Here is an 18,259-nt window from a genome sequence, read left to right as displayed (position 1 = left end):
CTTTTACATAAACTTCTTAACAAGTGTAGATAGTCTTCAGCAAAAGGAGACCCTTTAGCCCTTTTAAAACATGTTTTGTCTTCTCTTAATATCCTTTTAGTAGAATATCATGCTTGTACAGTTCACAGATTACGAGAAGAACCCTCGCAGAAGTAGTGTGACGTAGGTATGGGCTCGCCCACTTTTCGCACGGGGGTTTCAAATGACACCACGGAATTGCACACAGATAACCACCCGGAGTAGCAGATGACATCTAAGTATAGAACACACCTCAAAAACCGAAAATTGATTTGACCGTGTTGTTAACCATTCCTCGCTCCCCTGTTTTAGGGTTCTTCTCGTCATTTGTGAGCTGTACGTTTTATAGTGTAGTATTCTTTTTCTTTTCCTCCAATTCCACTTTATTCATTCAATGGATTTTTCCATTCTCATTTACTTTAATTTACCACCCATCTCACTTACCCTCTCACGACAATATCTGATGGCGTTACGCTTAAGATTTATTTTATTTTATTTTTGAAAACCTAATATACTTTTGATATATTCGAACATTTTACTTATAGACTACGTAAGGGAAAACTTATTTCAACACAGACAAAGACAGGCATAGGTCTAAACAAGACATTTAATATTCATAATTTTCAAAGTGAAAAACAAACTTCTTGCAAACTGTATTTTATTTTCTGCTTAGGACATTGTTAAACTATGTGCATTAGAATTGTACAAAATACAATATCAGATTTACTTCTTGTCTATCCAATTTGTTCTGGTATTCAGATCGTATTTAGTTTCCTCCGGTTGACATCCAATGTTCCAAAGTCATTTAATATAATATTTAGTCAGTTAACCCCAGAACCATGGGAATCCTGCAATAAAATTGATACCATTAGTTAGGAATGCATCTATAATAATAAATGAATGTAAAATTAATGTTTTGTGATTCCAAGTGGCTAAACAGGAATTATATTTTTTAAGTAGATACGAGATGTCCGTGTTAGTAAGAGAAAATGCAACAAAAGATTATTACTTGAAAATGCACTTTGAACAAGCAAAATAATCCATATATATTTTTTTTAAAAAAAACTATATTTTCTAAGGGAAAGAAGAACGACCTCTACAACGTGTACACACAGACAGAAGGATTAAGTGCCAGGAAACACTTTGGTATTACTTTATAAACTCCTCAAGTGTAATTTACTGGCATTAAGATTTCACATAAATTTATTGAGATCGTGTTTTCTATCCAGAACTTCTCATATGATGATTAATTTCGATCCCGGAAAAATTATTAATCTGACTGGTGAGTATCTTTCTATTATGGTCAAAGTAATAATGAACGTAATTTCTTACATATGGTTTTGCACAGAGAATATTTAATATAAGAACACCTATCTCTAAGTTCATTAGTAATTTATAAACAGCAATCTTCAAATCAAGTGAAGTACAAGTAAATACGATTGTATAACTGTAGTAGTTACTCACCCCACATCATGTTAGCTGTCTGCATATTTTCTCCTCTCTGTTGTTGCAAAGGAATTCTCTGAGGATATGGTATAGGTATGGGCCTGGGAATAGCCAAAGCAACACAAACGACAAGGACAAGGAAAACGAAGACCTAAAAAGTAATAAAAATTCTTATTACTTGATGTTGCTATTTTATATTGTCAGGATTAGTAACCTATTTGTACGGTAGAACATCAAAACGTTGAATGGCATTTAAAAAAAAAGAAAAAGAAAAAAGAAAAGAAAAAAGAAAAGAAATGTTCGCAGACTATCTATAATTAAGGTATTGATATTGCTCGTAGATTTTATTCCTATTAATTTCTAGTTTATTCACAATTAAGCGTTCTTCTTCTACGCATTCTGTTGTTGATTCAATTCTCATGGTTACAACCCTTGAGAATTTTTCTCCTTTCAGATAGTCATTGGTTGATAAAACTTTCAATCTACTTGTTTAACACATAATATTTGTGAATGTTTTTTTTTTTTTTAACATTGTTTCAATGCAGTGATATGTTCGAGACAATTTAAAGAGAACTTAAAACATGCTTAGATCCTTTCCAAAACCCATGTGGAACGAAATGAGCTATGTAATGTTCTGTGATGATTTGTTACAGTAATTTCAGAAACGTTACTCAATATGAAGATTAGAGCATACAGAATATATTTACACGTAATAGAAATTAAATTGATATCGTCTTGATTGTTTTATGATATACCTAATATCTATACATTTTTAAATATTATATGCAATATTTACATTGTTATCATCAGAATAAGTATCGTGTCATCGTTGGTAAGGCGTCTTTGCAAATAAGGAAGATTTAATTCATTATGGTTCTCAGTTAAAATTTCGTCTTCAATATTTTTCTTTTTCTGACTGACTTTTTATTACTGTTTTGTACATTGTTCCTCCTTGTTTTCTATTTCGCTTCTCATAATGGAATTGGAGAATTTACCACTGGATTCTTGAAAGCATATATACAATTTGTCAGCTAGATGTCCCTTCAACTAGATTGCAACGTCGAGATAGTATCTTTCTCACCCTTTTTTGACAATGACAGTTTGACAACATTTCGTAATTGAACTGGCTTTGATCACGGTTCCACACAAATTCCATTGAGATGTTTTTTGCCCTGATATGTTCATTTACTTTGCTTCCGCTCTAATGCTTCCTCAATGTTTGTAAATTCTCCTGACTCGTTATGTTCTTTCCGTGATTATAACAGTGATTTGACGGGATATTATTCCATACTGCCGCTTCAAATTTGTAATAAATCCTACTGATGCTGTGAAACTCGATAGTCTAATATTTCTGGCTATTTCTATCGCCCAAAGTTGTACGTGCCAATAATAGACGCTAGCTCCCACATCTTGCGTTTGATCAAACTTTGCCATGGTACCCTGCTTGATTGTCTTTAATTGTAGTGCGCGATTTCCCTTGAACGCAGCCGTGTTTTACTACAAATTGTAACAGACATTTAATATTGCTTTTGGTCTTCAGCTTCAGGAGTTTTTTATATGTTGAATCCGCGCGCAACATAATCCTCGAATATGTTCTACAGTCTGGCACCAGCAAACTGTATGATCACATTGTAGACATTACGCTGTTTTGCGACGGTTTGTATTCACTCGGGCTACTTTCATTGTCTCGTTCAGGATTTACAGTGTCATTACTCGTTCTCACTTCTTTCTCTTCAGTCTCTTCACAATCTTTACCACTGCGTTCTAACGTTCGGAGACTTCTGATTTCTAACTGATTTCCATATTTTTGCATAATTAATTCTTCTAGAAAACATGCATCTGTCTCATGTTCCAGACCAATTCCTTCTTCATGACATACCTTGCGTTGCACTTTTACTCCAACCAATCGCACTACATTCATTGGATTGATCATCACTCTCCGCACCATTTGACGGAAGTCTCACTACATATTCAACCATTCCTCATGTGAAGAACAAGCGTTTGCAGCTTCACAGTTGGGAGTGTGTAGCAGTAAACATGAGGTGGACTCTCCCTACCACTATGTAGCCCCATCTATTGGTGCAAGTTTGCATCATCTTGCAGACAAACGGATATCACCTATCGTTCTGGAGGTACTAATGCTATTTATACTCTTATTTGTATGCATATTTGTTCGGTGGAGTTCATTTACTTTCCTGGAAGGGCAAATACGCATCGACATCAAAGCATGTGTAATGTTAGCACTCCTGAAGCAAACAGTAATGTCCGTAAGAGCACGTGTCATACTGACAGGACGTTTATAAAATCTGACCCCGGTTCATTTTTGCGGAAACGGTTGGGCGAATGGAAATATCGGTGCACATATTTTTCTATATCCCATTATTTTTCGGGGTACAAATGTTAAATAAAAACATATTGCCCCAGGGTCCCAGACAAAGTTCACCTCACACTCTTCAAATGATAAGGGGGCCAAATAGTATGTCGTTTGAAAGGTATTTTGAGAAGAAAGAAGCTGCAATAAGTCCCGAGTCTGTATGCGTACCCTATGGTAGTCATAGACTTTCATGACAACTGTTGACATTTTGAGTGCCTATTTAGTACAGGGTGAGCGTAAAAACTCGGGACTTGCTCCATCTTTTTCTTTTGACAATACCATTCAAACTTTGAAAACTCTGAGTTGGGCGATGCAGAATTTCTCCGGGAGATCCTGGGACACAACTTTCCATTCAAAATGTGTGTCCGTAAAAATAATGGGATACCGATTTTTCCATCCACCCACCCTTTTCCGCAAAAATGGCATGGGGTCAGACTTTATAGACGCCCTGAAGTTATGACACTTGCTCTACTTTGTCCTGCTCTTACCAACTTTTACAGCATCTTGCAGAAGAACGGACATCACTGTTTATTTCCGGGGTGCTAACATTACACATGCTTTTCTTTTTGTGCGTATTCACCCGTTCGAGCTCAAGTACTTTCCTTGTTAGTAAGAAATTTCATAAATTGACTACTTTACTAAATTTTAAGTTATTAACTATTGATATATTTTCTTACGTGTACCTGAATAAATTTGATTTCAAGATATTAATCAAATACATATAATTGTACCTACCTTAGCGAACATTTTTGTTTGGAGAATTGTTTTCTTCTTGGAGAAAATACAACTTATGCCTTAATTTGTAGAGCAGCCGTATTTATACAATAATATACCCTTGAAATTTTAACACTTCATATGCTGTTTATGATTCAGATATTAATATATCTGTTACACTTAAAGTTGACCAAGCGAACGCTTATTAGTTACATTTGAATAAACACACATCAAGGTTGATTCTTTATACACTGACAACAATTAAATAAGCAGTTTTGAAAAAGTCATGAGTCAGAAAATAGTGATTTTACGTTGAGGACATTTTTTGTTTCTGTGCAGGAAGATACACCATATAGGTTGAAAATGGCACGAGTGTCTTTTTCACAATTGGAGATATACGCAGATATTGCCAGAGCTGTGTTCGTTGAGTCTGTTACTGATGCCCTTTTCAAAGTCGCAGCCTGTGTTGGCAGTTGTCGAAATAACGTCCACTATTGAAGATGAATTCGCTCTATCTCCCAAGAAACGTAAATAAGGTGTGAGAAATAGGGAAACATACAAGCAAGTGAAGATACAAACTGCTAAGGTTAAAGGTACAGAACATGTAAATTAAACTGGTAAAACAGTTACTTCAAGAACACAAGAAAAAGACTTCAATTAAGTTTCCTGCATACCTGTAGCGTAGTATTATGATATTTGCCTATATTGATACTTGTAACACTTTTTTAGTGATTTTGTTTTTTGAAAATTTGAAAACAAGAAACAAGTATAGTAATTAATTATTTACACATCATTACGTGATGAAAGAAAGTATGGTACAACATATCTATATAATCTTAAAACATTGTTTTCAATACCAGAAAGTACCCAAATGAGAAGGGCGTACCATAAGGTATATAGTAGTCTCTGGAGCTCCTTTGTGGACAAGCGATTAGCGTACTCGCCTTTGACGTGGAAGCTCCGGGGTTCGATTCTCGGCGAGAGTTCATGTGATTCGGATTCCACGTTAATCAGTAGGTCCCGTCTCATATAACCTCGCTCCTTAAAAGGACGTTAAATTCAGCATCAAATCAAACAATAGTCTCTGCTGTGTACTCTCTTAGTCTGCAACGTTAGTGTCAGAGTGGTGTCAGTTTGTTGTCGCTGTTGTATAACATGCTTCCGTAAGGCGCGCACTGAATTATTTCTTATGCTTCTAGATATCCATGGCGGTTCAAGTCATGCAAAGATAATTACTTCACTGTACTTGCACGAAAGGCTACTGTATATTGAGCCTAATACTTACAACTTAAAAGTTTGTTGGTTTCACAAGGAGTTATACATGATATATTAAGATTGACTTTATTTATGTACAATACTAGAGAAAACTACTGGAACAGAAAAATAAAAAAATGGAGATATTCAATACTTCTCCCCTATACTTCCAAATAACTGGAAACCAGAACACACTGACTAGCGAGACCCATGTCTTTCGGTTGAATTACTGGTTACTATTCATGAAGTGGAAAATCGGACCCATTATAACTTTCAGTCAACCAAGTGTTCCTTATCGACATCTCAAGAGGTGTTTTCCTAGTTAAAGCTTGTTATGGAGTTACTATTTGCAATCAGGGTACTAAACAGGTCATGTGCGAGAGAGGTCTACATTGTCAACTGGACTACAACGGAACAACTTGAATAAGAAAGTAATTGTGGATAACACTTATGTATTTCTTCCTTGTAACATGTATTGCATTGCATTTATTGTATTAATAAGCGTGTTGTTCAGTTATTTCACATTTGTTTTGAAAAGGGTTTTAGTCCAAATTTTTATTTATTTATTTTGGAACACAAATTGCTCACAAGTTGTTCGTTTCGTACAATGGCAAAAAAAAAGAAACTTTTTTCTTTCGAATAAAGGTCATATCTATTAGGTTTTTCAAAAATTAAACAGTTTTTTAAAAATTTTGTTATAACTTAACTTTTTTGACTCATTACCTATTCAAAACTACTGATTCAATTAAATTTTAACATTTTCACCTTTTAAAGCAGCTGTAGACTATAATCTAGGTTGAAAGTAACTATACCAAGGCGCGGGAGACCTAGTTTAAATTCTTGGAGGGAACATGTGGTTTAGATCTCAACGCCTGTTTTATTTTTTTAAAAAAGGTAGAAATTGTATGTCTGCGTCCAGTTTGGTCTCACTATTAAGAGTAACACTAAACTTTAATCTAATTTTAACTATTTAAAGAATGTTATGCATTCTAAAACTGAGCGGAATTTTTTTTTGTAACACAATATTTTCATCGGTTTGCCCATCATCAATTTCAATCGCAATTAACACGTATAATTCTGAAGCTTGAAAATCAAATTTCATAAACCAAAATTATTCGGGAACTTATTTTAAAAATTGAATAGGATAAGAAGTAAATTCATCTCAGCTCAATTGACTGATTTTAATTCTCAAGCAGCGAGAATTATGGGAAAGGCCAGTCTAACATACAGACTGCACCATATTGTTAAACGAGAATAACTTTTTCAAATTATTTAGTAATGTTTCTAAAATCAGAGAGGAGAAGGAGAATTAATGCCATTCATCCAATCTAGACTGATTTTAAAACTAAGCAGTGAAAACAATTAAGAAGCCGGAAGAATATATGCACCGTATTGCAGCCAAATTAGATATATCTTTTTACGATTACTAGATCACATTTTTGAAAATCGAAATTGAAGTAACTAATTCTCGTTTTGATTAAATTCCCTACCCATTCATTGCTGATTTTACCTCAAATAGTAGATTAAAAAAAACTCAAAAATATATATAACTTAATATTGGATCAAAATATTTTTTTTTTTCGAAAATTAACGTTGAAAATTAATTTGAAAAATACAAAGTGAGTAAATACATAACTTCTTTCTTCTGCTCATATAGTTCGGATTCAACGTTAAGTTGTAGATTCAGGTCTCATATAGCTTCACTGCTTAAAGGGACATTAAAGTCTTATCGTATCAATTTTAACAACCTCATACGTGATTAATTTTAACTTCAAGTGGAGATGATTGAGGAAACTCAAAGAAAATAGGCGTTATATTTAATCAAAATCGAAAATACTTATTACGTAAATTAGCAAGGAACTTGCTTCTTTTAATTGGAAAGGGTAAATATATACCTTAGTGTCCAAATGATTTCAAGTTTAATGAATAAAAAAAATGATTTTTTTGATTTTTTACGTCCCACAGTTATGCCGACTAGGCTAAAGGAGACGGTGATGATGAGAAATGAATGAAATGATGGAATGAAGAAAGTGGGAGGAGACGGAAGAACCCCGACGAGAACGGTGTTTTTCCACCACAAAGTCCACACGGCGCGAGTGGGGATCGAACCAGTTACCGCAATCTCTGGAATTGAACACTCTACCACTGAGCCACTGCGCCCCAAAGTTCAGTGAGTATGTATGATCGCAATTCGTTATAGAAAATACTCGTCATATCACGTAAATTTAAAAAAAAATCTTGCGTGTTATCACAAAAGAATATATATGGTATTTTTTTTTTACCATAATATTTAAGTAACGAACTTTTACGAAGTTACCGCATTTAACCTGCTAGTTTATAATGTTATCTCCACCACAATAAGACTTACGGGTCACCGCGCTAAAGTTCTTTGTTCTAATAACTAAAGGAAGTTATGTTGTTGTTATTACTGAAATATTTGATTGTGAAATACGAACAAAATTAGAAGGCGTTTTTGAAAATATTCGTTCGAAGAAGACACACTTTCGAAAATAAATTACTTCTTGTATATGTTTCCATAAGAAGTCTTTGGTGATATTAGCGTCTTTAGCGTCATTAACAAAATATTTGTTTATGGAATATTAACAAAATAGCATAAGTCGTTTCTGAGGAAACTGGGACAGAAATTACCATTTTTCATAAGGAATGTTTTATCTCATATTGTAGAGTTATTAATGAAACATTTATTTGTGAAGTATAAACAGAATTGAGGTCAGTTTTGATTAAAAAAAATTAAATCAAGAAGAAATTATCTCCCAAGAATAAAGTAGTCCTTAAGGATTTTGTCAGAATAATGAGTTTTTTATGAATCAATAAAGTAAGAAAAAAATAGTCTGATATGTTCAAAAGAAAATACTTTGAAAATAAAATATAAGCTAGACTTTGCGGATATTTTCAAGGAAAATGAGTCATGCTATATTGTTATGTTATTAACGAACAAAATCATCTGAGTCTTCTTTGATAGAATCTCCAAATAGAAATAAACGTGCTAGAGTAAACAACACTTGTTATATTTCTTCACTACACATGACTTATGACGTATTGTCAGGTTAGTAAAGCACATTTGTCTATAAAATAAGAAACAAAACGACTAAGCCGATTTTGAAATTATCATCCAGCGAGAACTTACTTTTAACAATAATCCTAATAATCCACTCTATCTGGACTTTCACAGAGAATTTACATAGTACATACATATTACCCAAATCTGTCTTCAACATTGGGGGAGAGGGAGGGTAATATCGTTCCCATAATCTTTTTTTTTTTTTTTTTTTTTTTTAAGCAATGTTCAAAATATTTATGAACTTCAAAAACAATGTTGAGGAGGATCGGGGGAGAAAAACAAGGGACATCGATTTCATCTTACTTTCGTTTGTGGCAGTCGGACACAAATCATCACATTTTCCCCAAAAAATTATTTATTTATTTATTTATTTCGGGAAAACAACAGGCAAATGCCAGTTTTCCCTTATTATATGGTAATACACTTTAAAATACACATATAATTACATAATAATATCTATGACCTCAATTCTATCGTAATAAACTCATAAATATATATATCATAAAAGAATATGAAAGCAGAGTATACGTTAAAATACAGATAGCACGATATACAGGATACAACAAATTTATGTAGAATGAAAATTTTGTTTGTAACTAAAAATATCTATATCTGGGTGTTCTTGTGACATCTTATTATACAATATACACATTTTTCTGACAGGCGATACATCTAATGCATTATCCTTTGCGCTGAGAGATGGAATATGTCATTATGGGGTCTCGTTGCAAAATACGTTTCAAATGGGATTATGGGGGTCCTTCCCAGTCCTTCCCCGGATAGTCCTTCCCAGTTCTGAGATTGGGGAGACATGTCCCTCTAATAACCCCTGGGATTTGCACCAGTGCATATTACCACCGTAAAGGATTGTTAATGGATTCTTTTTCAGCAAAATCATAACCTTTTTCGCTCTTAAGTTAACTATTCATATTTTTAATGTTAGGAACAAAATTCGAAAACACCCGAGAAGAATCTTTTATCTCTCTCTCTGTCTCTCTGTCTCTCTGTCTCTCTCTCTCTCTCTCTCTCTCTCTCTCTCTATATATATATATATATATATATATATATATATATATATATATATATATATATATATATATATATATATATATGAATAGGCTATTTTTTTGTAAAACAACATGTCAGAAAAACCGAGTTTTGCGAAAAATGAGAAAAACTGTACTACACACTATAGTTTCTCAAAAAACGTCTATTTATTTATAATATACCAAGTGTAGGTAACAGCTTGACAGGTGTAGATATCTCATAAAATATGTATCTATGCGTAGACAACACAATATTGGTATTAATTTCCTGTCTGATAAATATATCTTCCAAGTTTAAAGTTTGATGCTGAAATGGCTTCTAGTCGGGTGTGCGCTCATGTAATTGAATCTAATTCACAATTACAATACTTGCTTATCTCCTTTTGTCGCTCGAAAGTAGAAAATTGAGGCAATCGTTAAGTTGAAAAAGTACACACTCTACATGTATCTACGTCGAGAAATATTTACAAAGGTAATACTGGAAAATTATTTTATCATATTAAGTATATATATGATGTTATGGTACTTGGGTTCAGTTCTTGGTAACACTACGATACATTATATTATTGAAAGTAATTTAACTTACTTTTATTTGCATAATCACTTGTGTTTATTAAATCATGTTACTTGACAAAGAAAGAAGGAAATAGTGTTATGAAAATTATTTACATTGTTCATGAATTATAGTCTTAATTACGAAAACCAAATACTACAAGTTAGTAATATTACGTTAAAAAGAATTTACATAATGAGACCATTACATAACTACTATTAAATCAGCATTTTAATTCCAGAATTGTAACAGCAAATGTTTGTAAGGTTGTAAGAACCTTTGTATTCAACTTTTCCAGAAACTTCTTAGATTGGCAAAATTTAAATCATTCGGAAGATTGTGTCTTGAGATTTTAAGGAATTTTGGTCAGCAGAATGTTTTTTTCTCAACTGAGTTTTCTCGAGAGTTTCCACGTCCTGGTTGTTTCGAAGTAACTCTGAAATTTGCAATCTCATATTTTCGGTTACATAAAATTGTTTCCTTGGAAATAGAGAAGAGTTAGTAAAGATTGGGAGTCGATAGAGCGCAGACTAGAGTCGGGTCGAATTAGTAAACGTGATGAGCCGTAAATCGTAAACAGACGAACATGATATTATTCGATACAGTACTACGCACACAGTAACGAGACAGAATAATTCACTTAAGTCTAATAAGTGTTCAGAAATTTCGTGAACGGTTATAGCTATCGAGTGTTTAACGATTACCAAGTTTTATAATTCCAAGCATTTTTGTAACACCCGAAACGGAGCTGTAGAGAGGGACTCTTGACAACATGGATCCAACAGTACTCAAGGTATGACATTCTCTTTGACCAGATTTCCTTTCTTTTATCCTACACAATCTTTCAGAAATTTAAACACATCCAATCTAAGAACACATAATTCTGTGTTCAATTAATTGATCTGACATGAACATAAAGCTTCTTACTAAAATTAAACACCAACCTCATTGGTCACTGCTAGAATTAGCTTTAGTCTCATTGCACGCAATTTTGCCTAACTTTAAGGGGCATGTTCATAAGAGAAATTTTAGATATTTCTCTAAGTTTGATCTGGTCTTCTCCATTTAGCTACAATCCCCACATTCATTTCGAAATAGGGTAGACCAGGCTAACAATATATATATATATATATATATATATATATATATATATATATATATATATATATATATATATATAGAGAGAGAGAGAGAGAGAGAGAGAGAGAATGATGTTCCCTTTCACCTCCTTGTCGTTGATTAACTTCAAACAAAAAAGAAATATCAGAAAATGGAAGGAAAAGATATATACCGAGTTTCAGTGAAATGGAATAAGTAAGACTGACGGATAGATCAACTAAAATACGACATATACACAAAAATGTTTGTTGTGTCTTTGGTAAAAGCTCGATAGGCTCGCTTCAATTAAACATAGTAGAACTTATAAATAAAATTCATTTTGTGTTCGTTACTAGATGGGAGCCCTAAGTAAAGTTGATAAAATTAACCATATATATTAACTGTAAATATCTTGTTGGTTTTGCGCACATGCACATTTATACTCGCTAATAACTAATTGCCAAATAAAGACTTTAACCTTTAGTGATAATTATTAGTGAGCCATGCTTCTAAATTACTCCTTATTTTCGCTGGAATAAAGGAACTACTATGGTTATATATACAACAATTATTTAACTAGAACCATCTTCCGTTCGTATGGAGTAGATGTATCTAAAAAAGTAATATGTAACTGAAGAGCCGTAACACACACTGGTTATGAACCAATTTATTACCGAAAAATATTTACCGGAACAGTATCGTTCAGAATTATGTACCAATTCAAGTAAAGCCTTCCATTATTGTTAATTATGTGATATGATTCTCTTCCCTGTCATGAGCAGATAACACTTCCGAACTTTCATTATTTACATAGTATTCTTCTATCACGCGATATTAAACCAGTCAACCTAATAACTTAATTTCGATGGAAATGGCAAATCCAGGCGAACTTGAACGAATTAAATAACCATTTAGTAAGAACAAAGAACTCATTCCCATACATATGGTATACATATGGCTCAGTTCAAGATAAATCAATAGGTAGATAAATAGGTAAACGATTAGAATAGCGCAAATGCCCGTTCATCACAAGGGAAACATACACCTAAGGTCTCTCAGGTACATATAATAAATATAAAAGCAGAAATTTAATATTATAGAAATTGTCCTAATTTTTCCGTTCAAAAACTGAATTTTCGAAAACTCTTAAATATATGTTCCTATCTTAATTAAGAGACTATTTACCTAATTTTACTCTTGCAACTTCTCATATTTGTCATTTACTAAATTAAAAACGAATAGAACATCAATATTATAGTAATGTCCCGTTTCAGGAATATATATATATATATATATATATATATATATATATATATATATATATATATATATATATATATATATGTGTGTGTGTGTGTGTGTGTGTGTGTGTTAAATTTTACTCTTCCTGAATCCTTACAACCAATATTTTCTGAATACAGAGACAAAAACTTGAATATTATAGAAATGACCCCCTCTCTCCTCTCAAGAGGGGAAACATTGTAAAATGCTGAATCATGAATTTTCTTATTTTAAATTAAGAGTTTATTTATCGAATTCTACATCTCCAGCGTAAGCGAATCCTCACGTCCACTACGGTACTTTCTGAATAAACAAAGGAGAATTTCAGAATCATAGAAATGTCACCTTCTTTGCCACTTATTTCAGAAATCATCGGAAACGCTGAAACAAGTTTCGCTTAGCTTTCCTTGAAGAGTTTATATGGCGAATTTTATCGCTAAACTTTATAGATTAGTGAGTTACTAAAATCTTGTCAGAAACTGTGAACCCCTTTTTACCCTTTAGAGTAGGTATTTTAAAAATATTGTCTTATTTGTTGTTTCCAAAAACTGTGCCTAAATTTCCCGTTCCTGCCTAAAGTAAGAAAGCTTAAAGTACTATGAGCAAGTCATTCGTACTCTTTTATGTGATAAAGTACAGAGATAAAGAACTTACATTCACATGAAACTTCGAAAACAAGTGTAGATAGTCTTCAGCAAAAGGAGACTTTTCAGCCCTTTTAAAACATGTTGTGTCTTCTCTTAATATCCTTTTAGTAGAATATCGTGCCTGTAGGTTTTGTAGTTACAGCGATACATTCCTATTATAATTAATCTGTACCCATTTTACCAACACTGATCAGAGGCGCAATAATTAAGCATATAGCTTAGATGTAATTAAAAGAAAGAACGCTGTTATTGACAGGACATGTTGTCATGGAAAAAGACTATGACAAAAACTATCAGTTTGTTATTGACAAGATTATTAGTTGTTATGGGAAAGATCATTACTGAGTTATACACACGAAATTGGAAGATATGTACAAAAGCTATGGTTGCTGTTGATATTTCATGTACGTATAAAACAGAAGAATAAATCGACGATATCTGGACACAATTCATGTTTATGGTTAGTAATTAGTAGTTGATATATTTATTATAATAACGTAGTGATTTAAAGGTACATAAACGAATCAGGGCTAAAGCGAAGTGTTTTTATAATATATTTCGTTTTATCTGGTGCCGAAGACACGGGACTATACTATACTATTTAGTTCCGAAGAATAGTAAGAACTGAGTTTATGTGTATACGTATTTTATGAGTTTCACTACTTTGAGAAGTGGGAAGAGAATCCAAAGAATTAGCAATATGCAGGATTCCGAGATTGAAGAAGTACCCAGTATTTCAAATGAAACCATATCTGGAAATGCCGTAACTGTGTCTGAACATTCCTATTCTAATCTTATTGATATGTTTAGTCAACTACTAGATGAAAAGCTAGAACAGAAATTTGATCAACAACAAAAATTGTACGATGAAAAGCTAGATGAAAAGCTAGATAAAAAGCTAGAACAGAAATTTGATCAACAACAAAAATTGTACGATGAAAAGCTAGATGAAAAGCTAGATGAAAAGTTAGAACAGAAATTTGATCAACAACAAAAACTGAACGATGAAAAGCTAGAACAGATACTAGTGCAGCATAAATCTCTTGCAGATAAAGTACAAGGTGTGCAAGAGAATTTTGACCGCTTGCAACACAATTTGAAAGAAAATTTGCAAGTATTAGCTGATGAAGTTACCATCAAAATTACAAATGATATGACACGAGAAGTTGATACCAGGTTTCAACAATTTAGTAACAAATGGCAAGATAGACAGGATCAACTAACTCTAGAAACCGAGTCGATAAAGAAAGTCGTTGAAACCATGGAATCGACGACAGCCCAACAAAAAAGTCAGATAGCGAATATTACTGCCCAGGTCAATTCACATAGCATACTGATATCCAACATACAAGAGGAAATCAGATCGTTACAAGAGAGGGAATGTGACTACAATAATCCTATGTATAAGGAGGCTTTGGGTACTCCCAATCAACAGGAAACATTGCATCATCAACAGGAAACATTGCATCTTCAACAGGAAGCATTGCATCACTGCCCGAGAACTCCATTAATAGAAACTGACGGGATATCTTCTTCTAAGAGTTCTACTGATGATGGTTTAGTTGTGGAAAACCACAGAAGGCGATTCCAAAGTCCAGATCGCAAAAGGAGAAAGGAGATAAATAAGTGCGAAAGGGTTCCAGACCATTATCAACGCCAACAAAAACATAACTATAGCAAAATAAATGTTAAGGTCAGTGAAATTAAGGCCATGACTAAATTCAGCGGTAAGTGTGACGAAACCGCAAGCTCGTTTTTAGAAAAATTTGAAGCAGAGTGTGAAATTATGGGTGTAGATCAATCTAAATTTATGAAGTTGTTACCACATCTGTTACTTCCTCCTTGTTCCTTGTGGTTTAAGGCTATTCGCGACCATATAAAATCCTACGAAGAATTTAAACGGGCCTTGTTGGCTAATTACGAAAATGATTTCTTGTTAGCTAACCGTGATGCGATGGTGCGAACTCGACACTATTCACCTCGGGTCGATAAATCTCTTACGGATTTTACAATCAATGCATATAATGAACTTAAACTCGTCAATCCGTTTCAGCCCGAATCCAGAATAATCGCTTCCGTACGCATTTTATTGCCGTATAAATTACAACAAATTCTGTTGTCAGCTCAATGCGTAAACTTCAATCATCTCATAATTTTAGTTCAAAACTTTGAGAATCAATTCCCGAATCCTAATGGGAGTAATCGTAATCCATCGAATCCGATTGCCGTCAGAAACTTGAATATAACCAATGAAAATACCGAAAATCTTCGCAGCGATGAGAGATCACGTGACAATACTGGCATTGGAATTAGTGAGAGATCTGTTATACGTACTGGAACTGGAGCCAATGGAAGATTCAATTCTAGCGGTAGAAATGGAACGAATTATAATAATCCGAGGAACAGTTGGACGAACGGGAGAAACTTTCGTGGAAGACGCAATTACAATAACAATGTCATGCATACCGGTGTAACTCAAAACAGATGCAATTGGAGATCTCGAGATGGCAGGAACTGTCGGAATAGGACCGAAGTAATAAATGAAACAGGAAATGGATCAAGAGAAAATAACCAAGATTGTGGTGTTCAATGTACTTTAATTGACTCGTTTATTAATCATAATTTAAACTAAAACCCGCTGATATGGTTGGGGTTAATCCCATATCAGCTGAAGGTTCTCATGATTATTCGTCTCAATGTTCATCTAATAGTTTATTTGAGAGCCCTTACCTATGTGTTAAGGAAATTAACCCTAAAGTGTTTGAATTAGTTGATGTTAAAACGGGCAAATCTATAGGGTTTCGCAATATTGACGAACTAAAGGTATGGCAACCTTCGCCCTGATCTGTTAACTAAATTAAACTTGGATAACAATTCTTAATTTATTCTCTCAGATGTTATGAGTTGTGTTATGAATACTTCATTTGGACTTTATATTTGAGCAACATGTTATGATGTGATTAATTTATCTTATCTTTGTATTAACTTTGAATGTTATGTTTACCTTTATTTTACTTTACATGTTCAAAAGAGATTTGATTGTGTTAACTTGAAATCCATGACAGTGAACTTAAATTGAAGCTTTTAAATGTAATTATTACCTTCTGATCTTGTTGTTGACGTGTGATATGATGGCAATCTTAATTGTAAATAATGTTGTTTGTATATGAATGTTATCGCTCAATGTAAAAGAGGAACAATTAACTAGTAACTCTGTGTAAGTCATCAGTTACTTATAATTTTGAATAGACCCACAAATAATATTTTTTAATGAATCGACGCTTTATGATATGTGATTAGTAATAAAAGAAAAATGTTGTTATAAATGAATTGATATATATATGGAGAAAGAAGAGAAGAGAAAACTACTTATATTGATGTAATAATAATAATTAATAGGAGAGTTGATTTAGTAATAATTAGTACGAGGGCTATTCAAAAGGTGAATGTTTTGAAAATATACAGGGTTCTTTCCTTCACTATAATACTGTTACGGAATTTCCGTTCTGGGCGACATTCATACAGCGATACATTCCTATTATAATTAATCTGTACCCATTTTACCAACACTGATCAGAGGCGCAATAATTAAGCATATAGCTTAGATGTAATTAAAAGAAAGAACGCTGTTATTGACAGGACATGTTGTCATGGAAAAAGACTATGACAAAAACTATCAGTTTGTTATTGACAAGATTATTAGTTGTTATGGGAAAGATCATTACTGAGTTATACACACGAAATTGGAAGATATGTACAAAAGCTATGGTTGCTGTTGATATTTCATGTACGTATAAAACAGAAGAATAAATCGACGATATCTGGACACAATTCATGTTTATGGTTAGTAATTAGTAGTTGATATATTTATTATAATAACGTAGTGATTTAAAGGTACATAAACGAATCAGGGCTAAAGCGAAGTGTTTTTATAATATATTTCGTTTTATAGTGTAGTATTCTTCTTCTTTTCCTCCAATTTTGCTTTATGCATTCAATGGGTTTTTCCATCCTCTTAGACTTCCATTTACCTTCCATTTCACTTGGCTCTCACTACATGTGATGGCCTTATGCTTAAGATTTATTTTATTTTATTTTTAGAGATGAAGGAATTCTAGTACCGGTATATTTCTGATAAATTCGAACTTTTACGTATACACTATATTGTCAATTTTTAAAAAAGTAAGGTAAATCTTATTTGAACACGGACAAAAACAGATAGAAACATAGGTCTAAACAAAACATTTAATATTAGGTTTTTCAGAGTGAAAACGAACTTCTTGCAAATTCTTTACATTTTATTTCCTTTTTAATACATTAGTAAACTGTGTATTAGAATTGTACAAAATAAAAGATAAGAATTATTTTTTGTCTATCCAATTTGTTCTGGTGTGGATATTGTATTTAGTATCCTCCAGTCTCAATCCGATGCTTAAAAGCTATTTAAGGTAATATTTGGTCCGTTAACCCCAGAACCATGGAAATCCTACAATAAAATAAATATCATTAGTTATGAATGCATCTATAACAATAAATGAATATAAAAGTACATATTTTTGGTTCCAAGTGGCTAAACAGTAATTAGATTTTTACGTTGATATGATATATTCCTGATAGTAGAAGAAAATGCAGTAGAAGCTTGTTTCCTTGAAATGCACTGTGAACGGTCAAATTGATTCACTGTTTATTTCGAAGAAACGCTATTTTCTAACGAAGAGAAGAATAGGCTCCACAACATGTGTACTT

The 18,259-nt window shown here is 33.0% G+C and overlaps 1 long non-coding RNA gene across 1 annotated transcript; it reads right to left on the bottom strand.

Moving 5' to 3' along the window:
• Window positions 1-659: 659 nt before the first annotated feature.
• Window positions 660-4,615, bottom strand: LOC145691680 (uncharacterized). The gene is made up of 3 exons (XR_014132493.1): window positions 4,574-4,615; window positions 1,483-1,615; window positions 660-866 (listed from the first exon to the last, which is right to left on the bottom strand). It is a non-coding gene; the product is annotated as an uncharacterized LOC145691680 (long non-coding RNA).
• Between the last annotated feature and the right edge of the window lie 13,644 nt (window positions 4,616-18,259).

Source organism: Thermobia domestica, chromosome 8, assembly GCF_964235325.1.
Source record: "Thermobia domestica chromosome 8, izTheDome1.hap1.1, whole genome shotgun sequence".
In the NCBI taxonomy this organism is placed as follows: domain Eukaryota; kingdom Metazoa; phylum Arthropoda; class Insecta; order Zygentoma; family Lepismatidae; genus Thermobia; species Thermobia domestica.
Note: the sequence above shows the minus strand (reverse complement) of the source record. Positions and strands in the feature narration are given on the sequence as shown.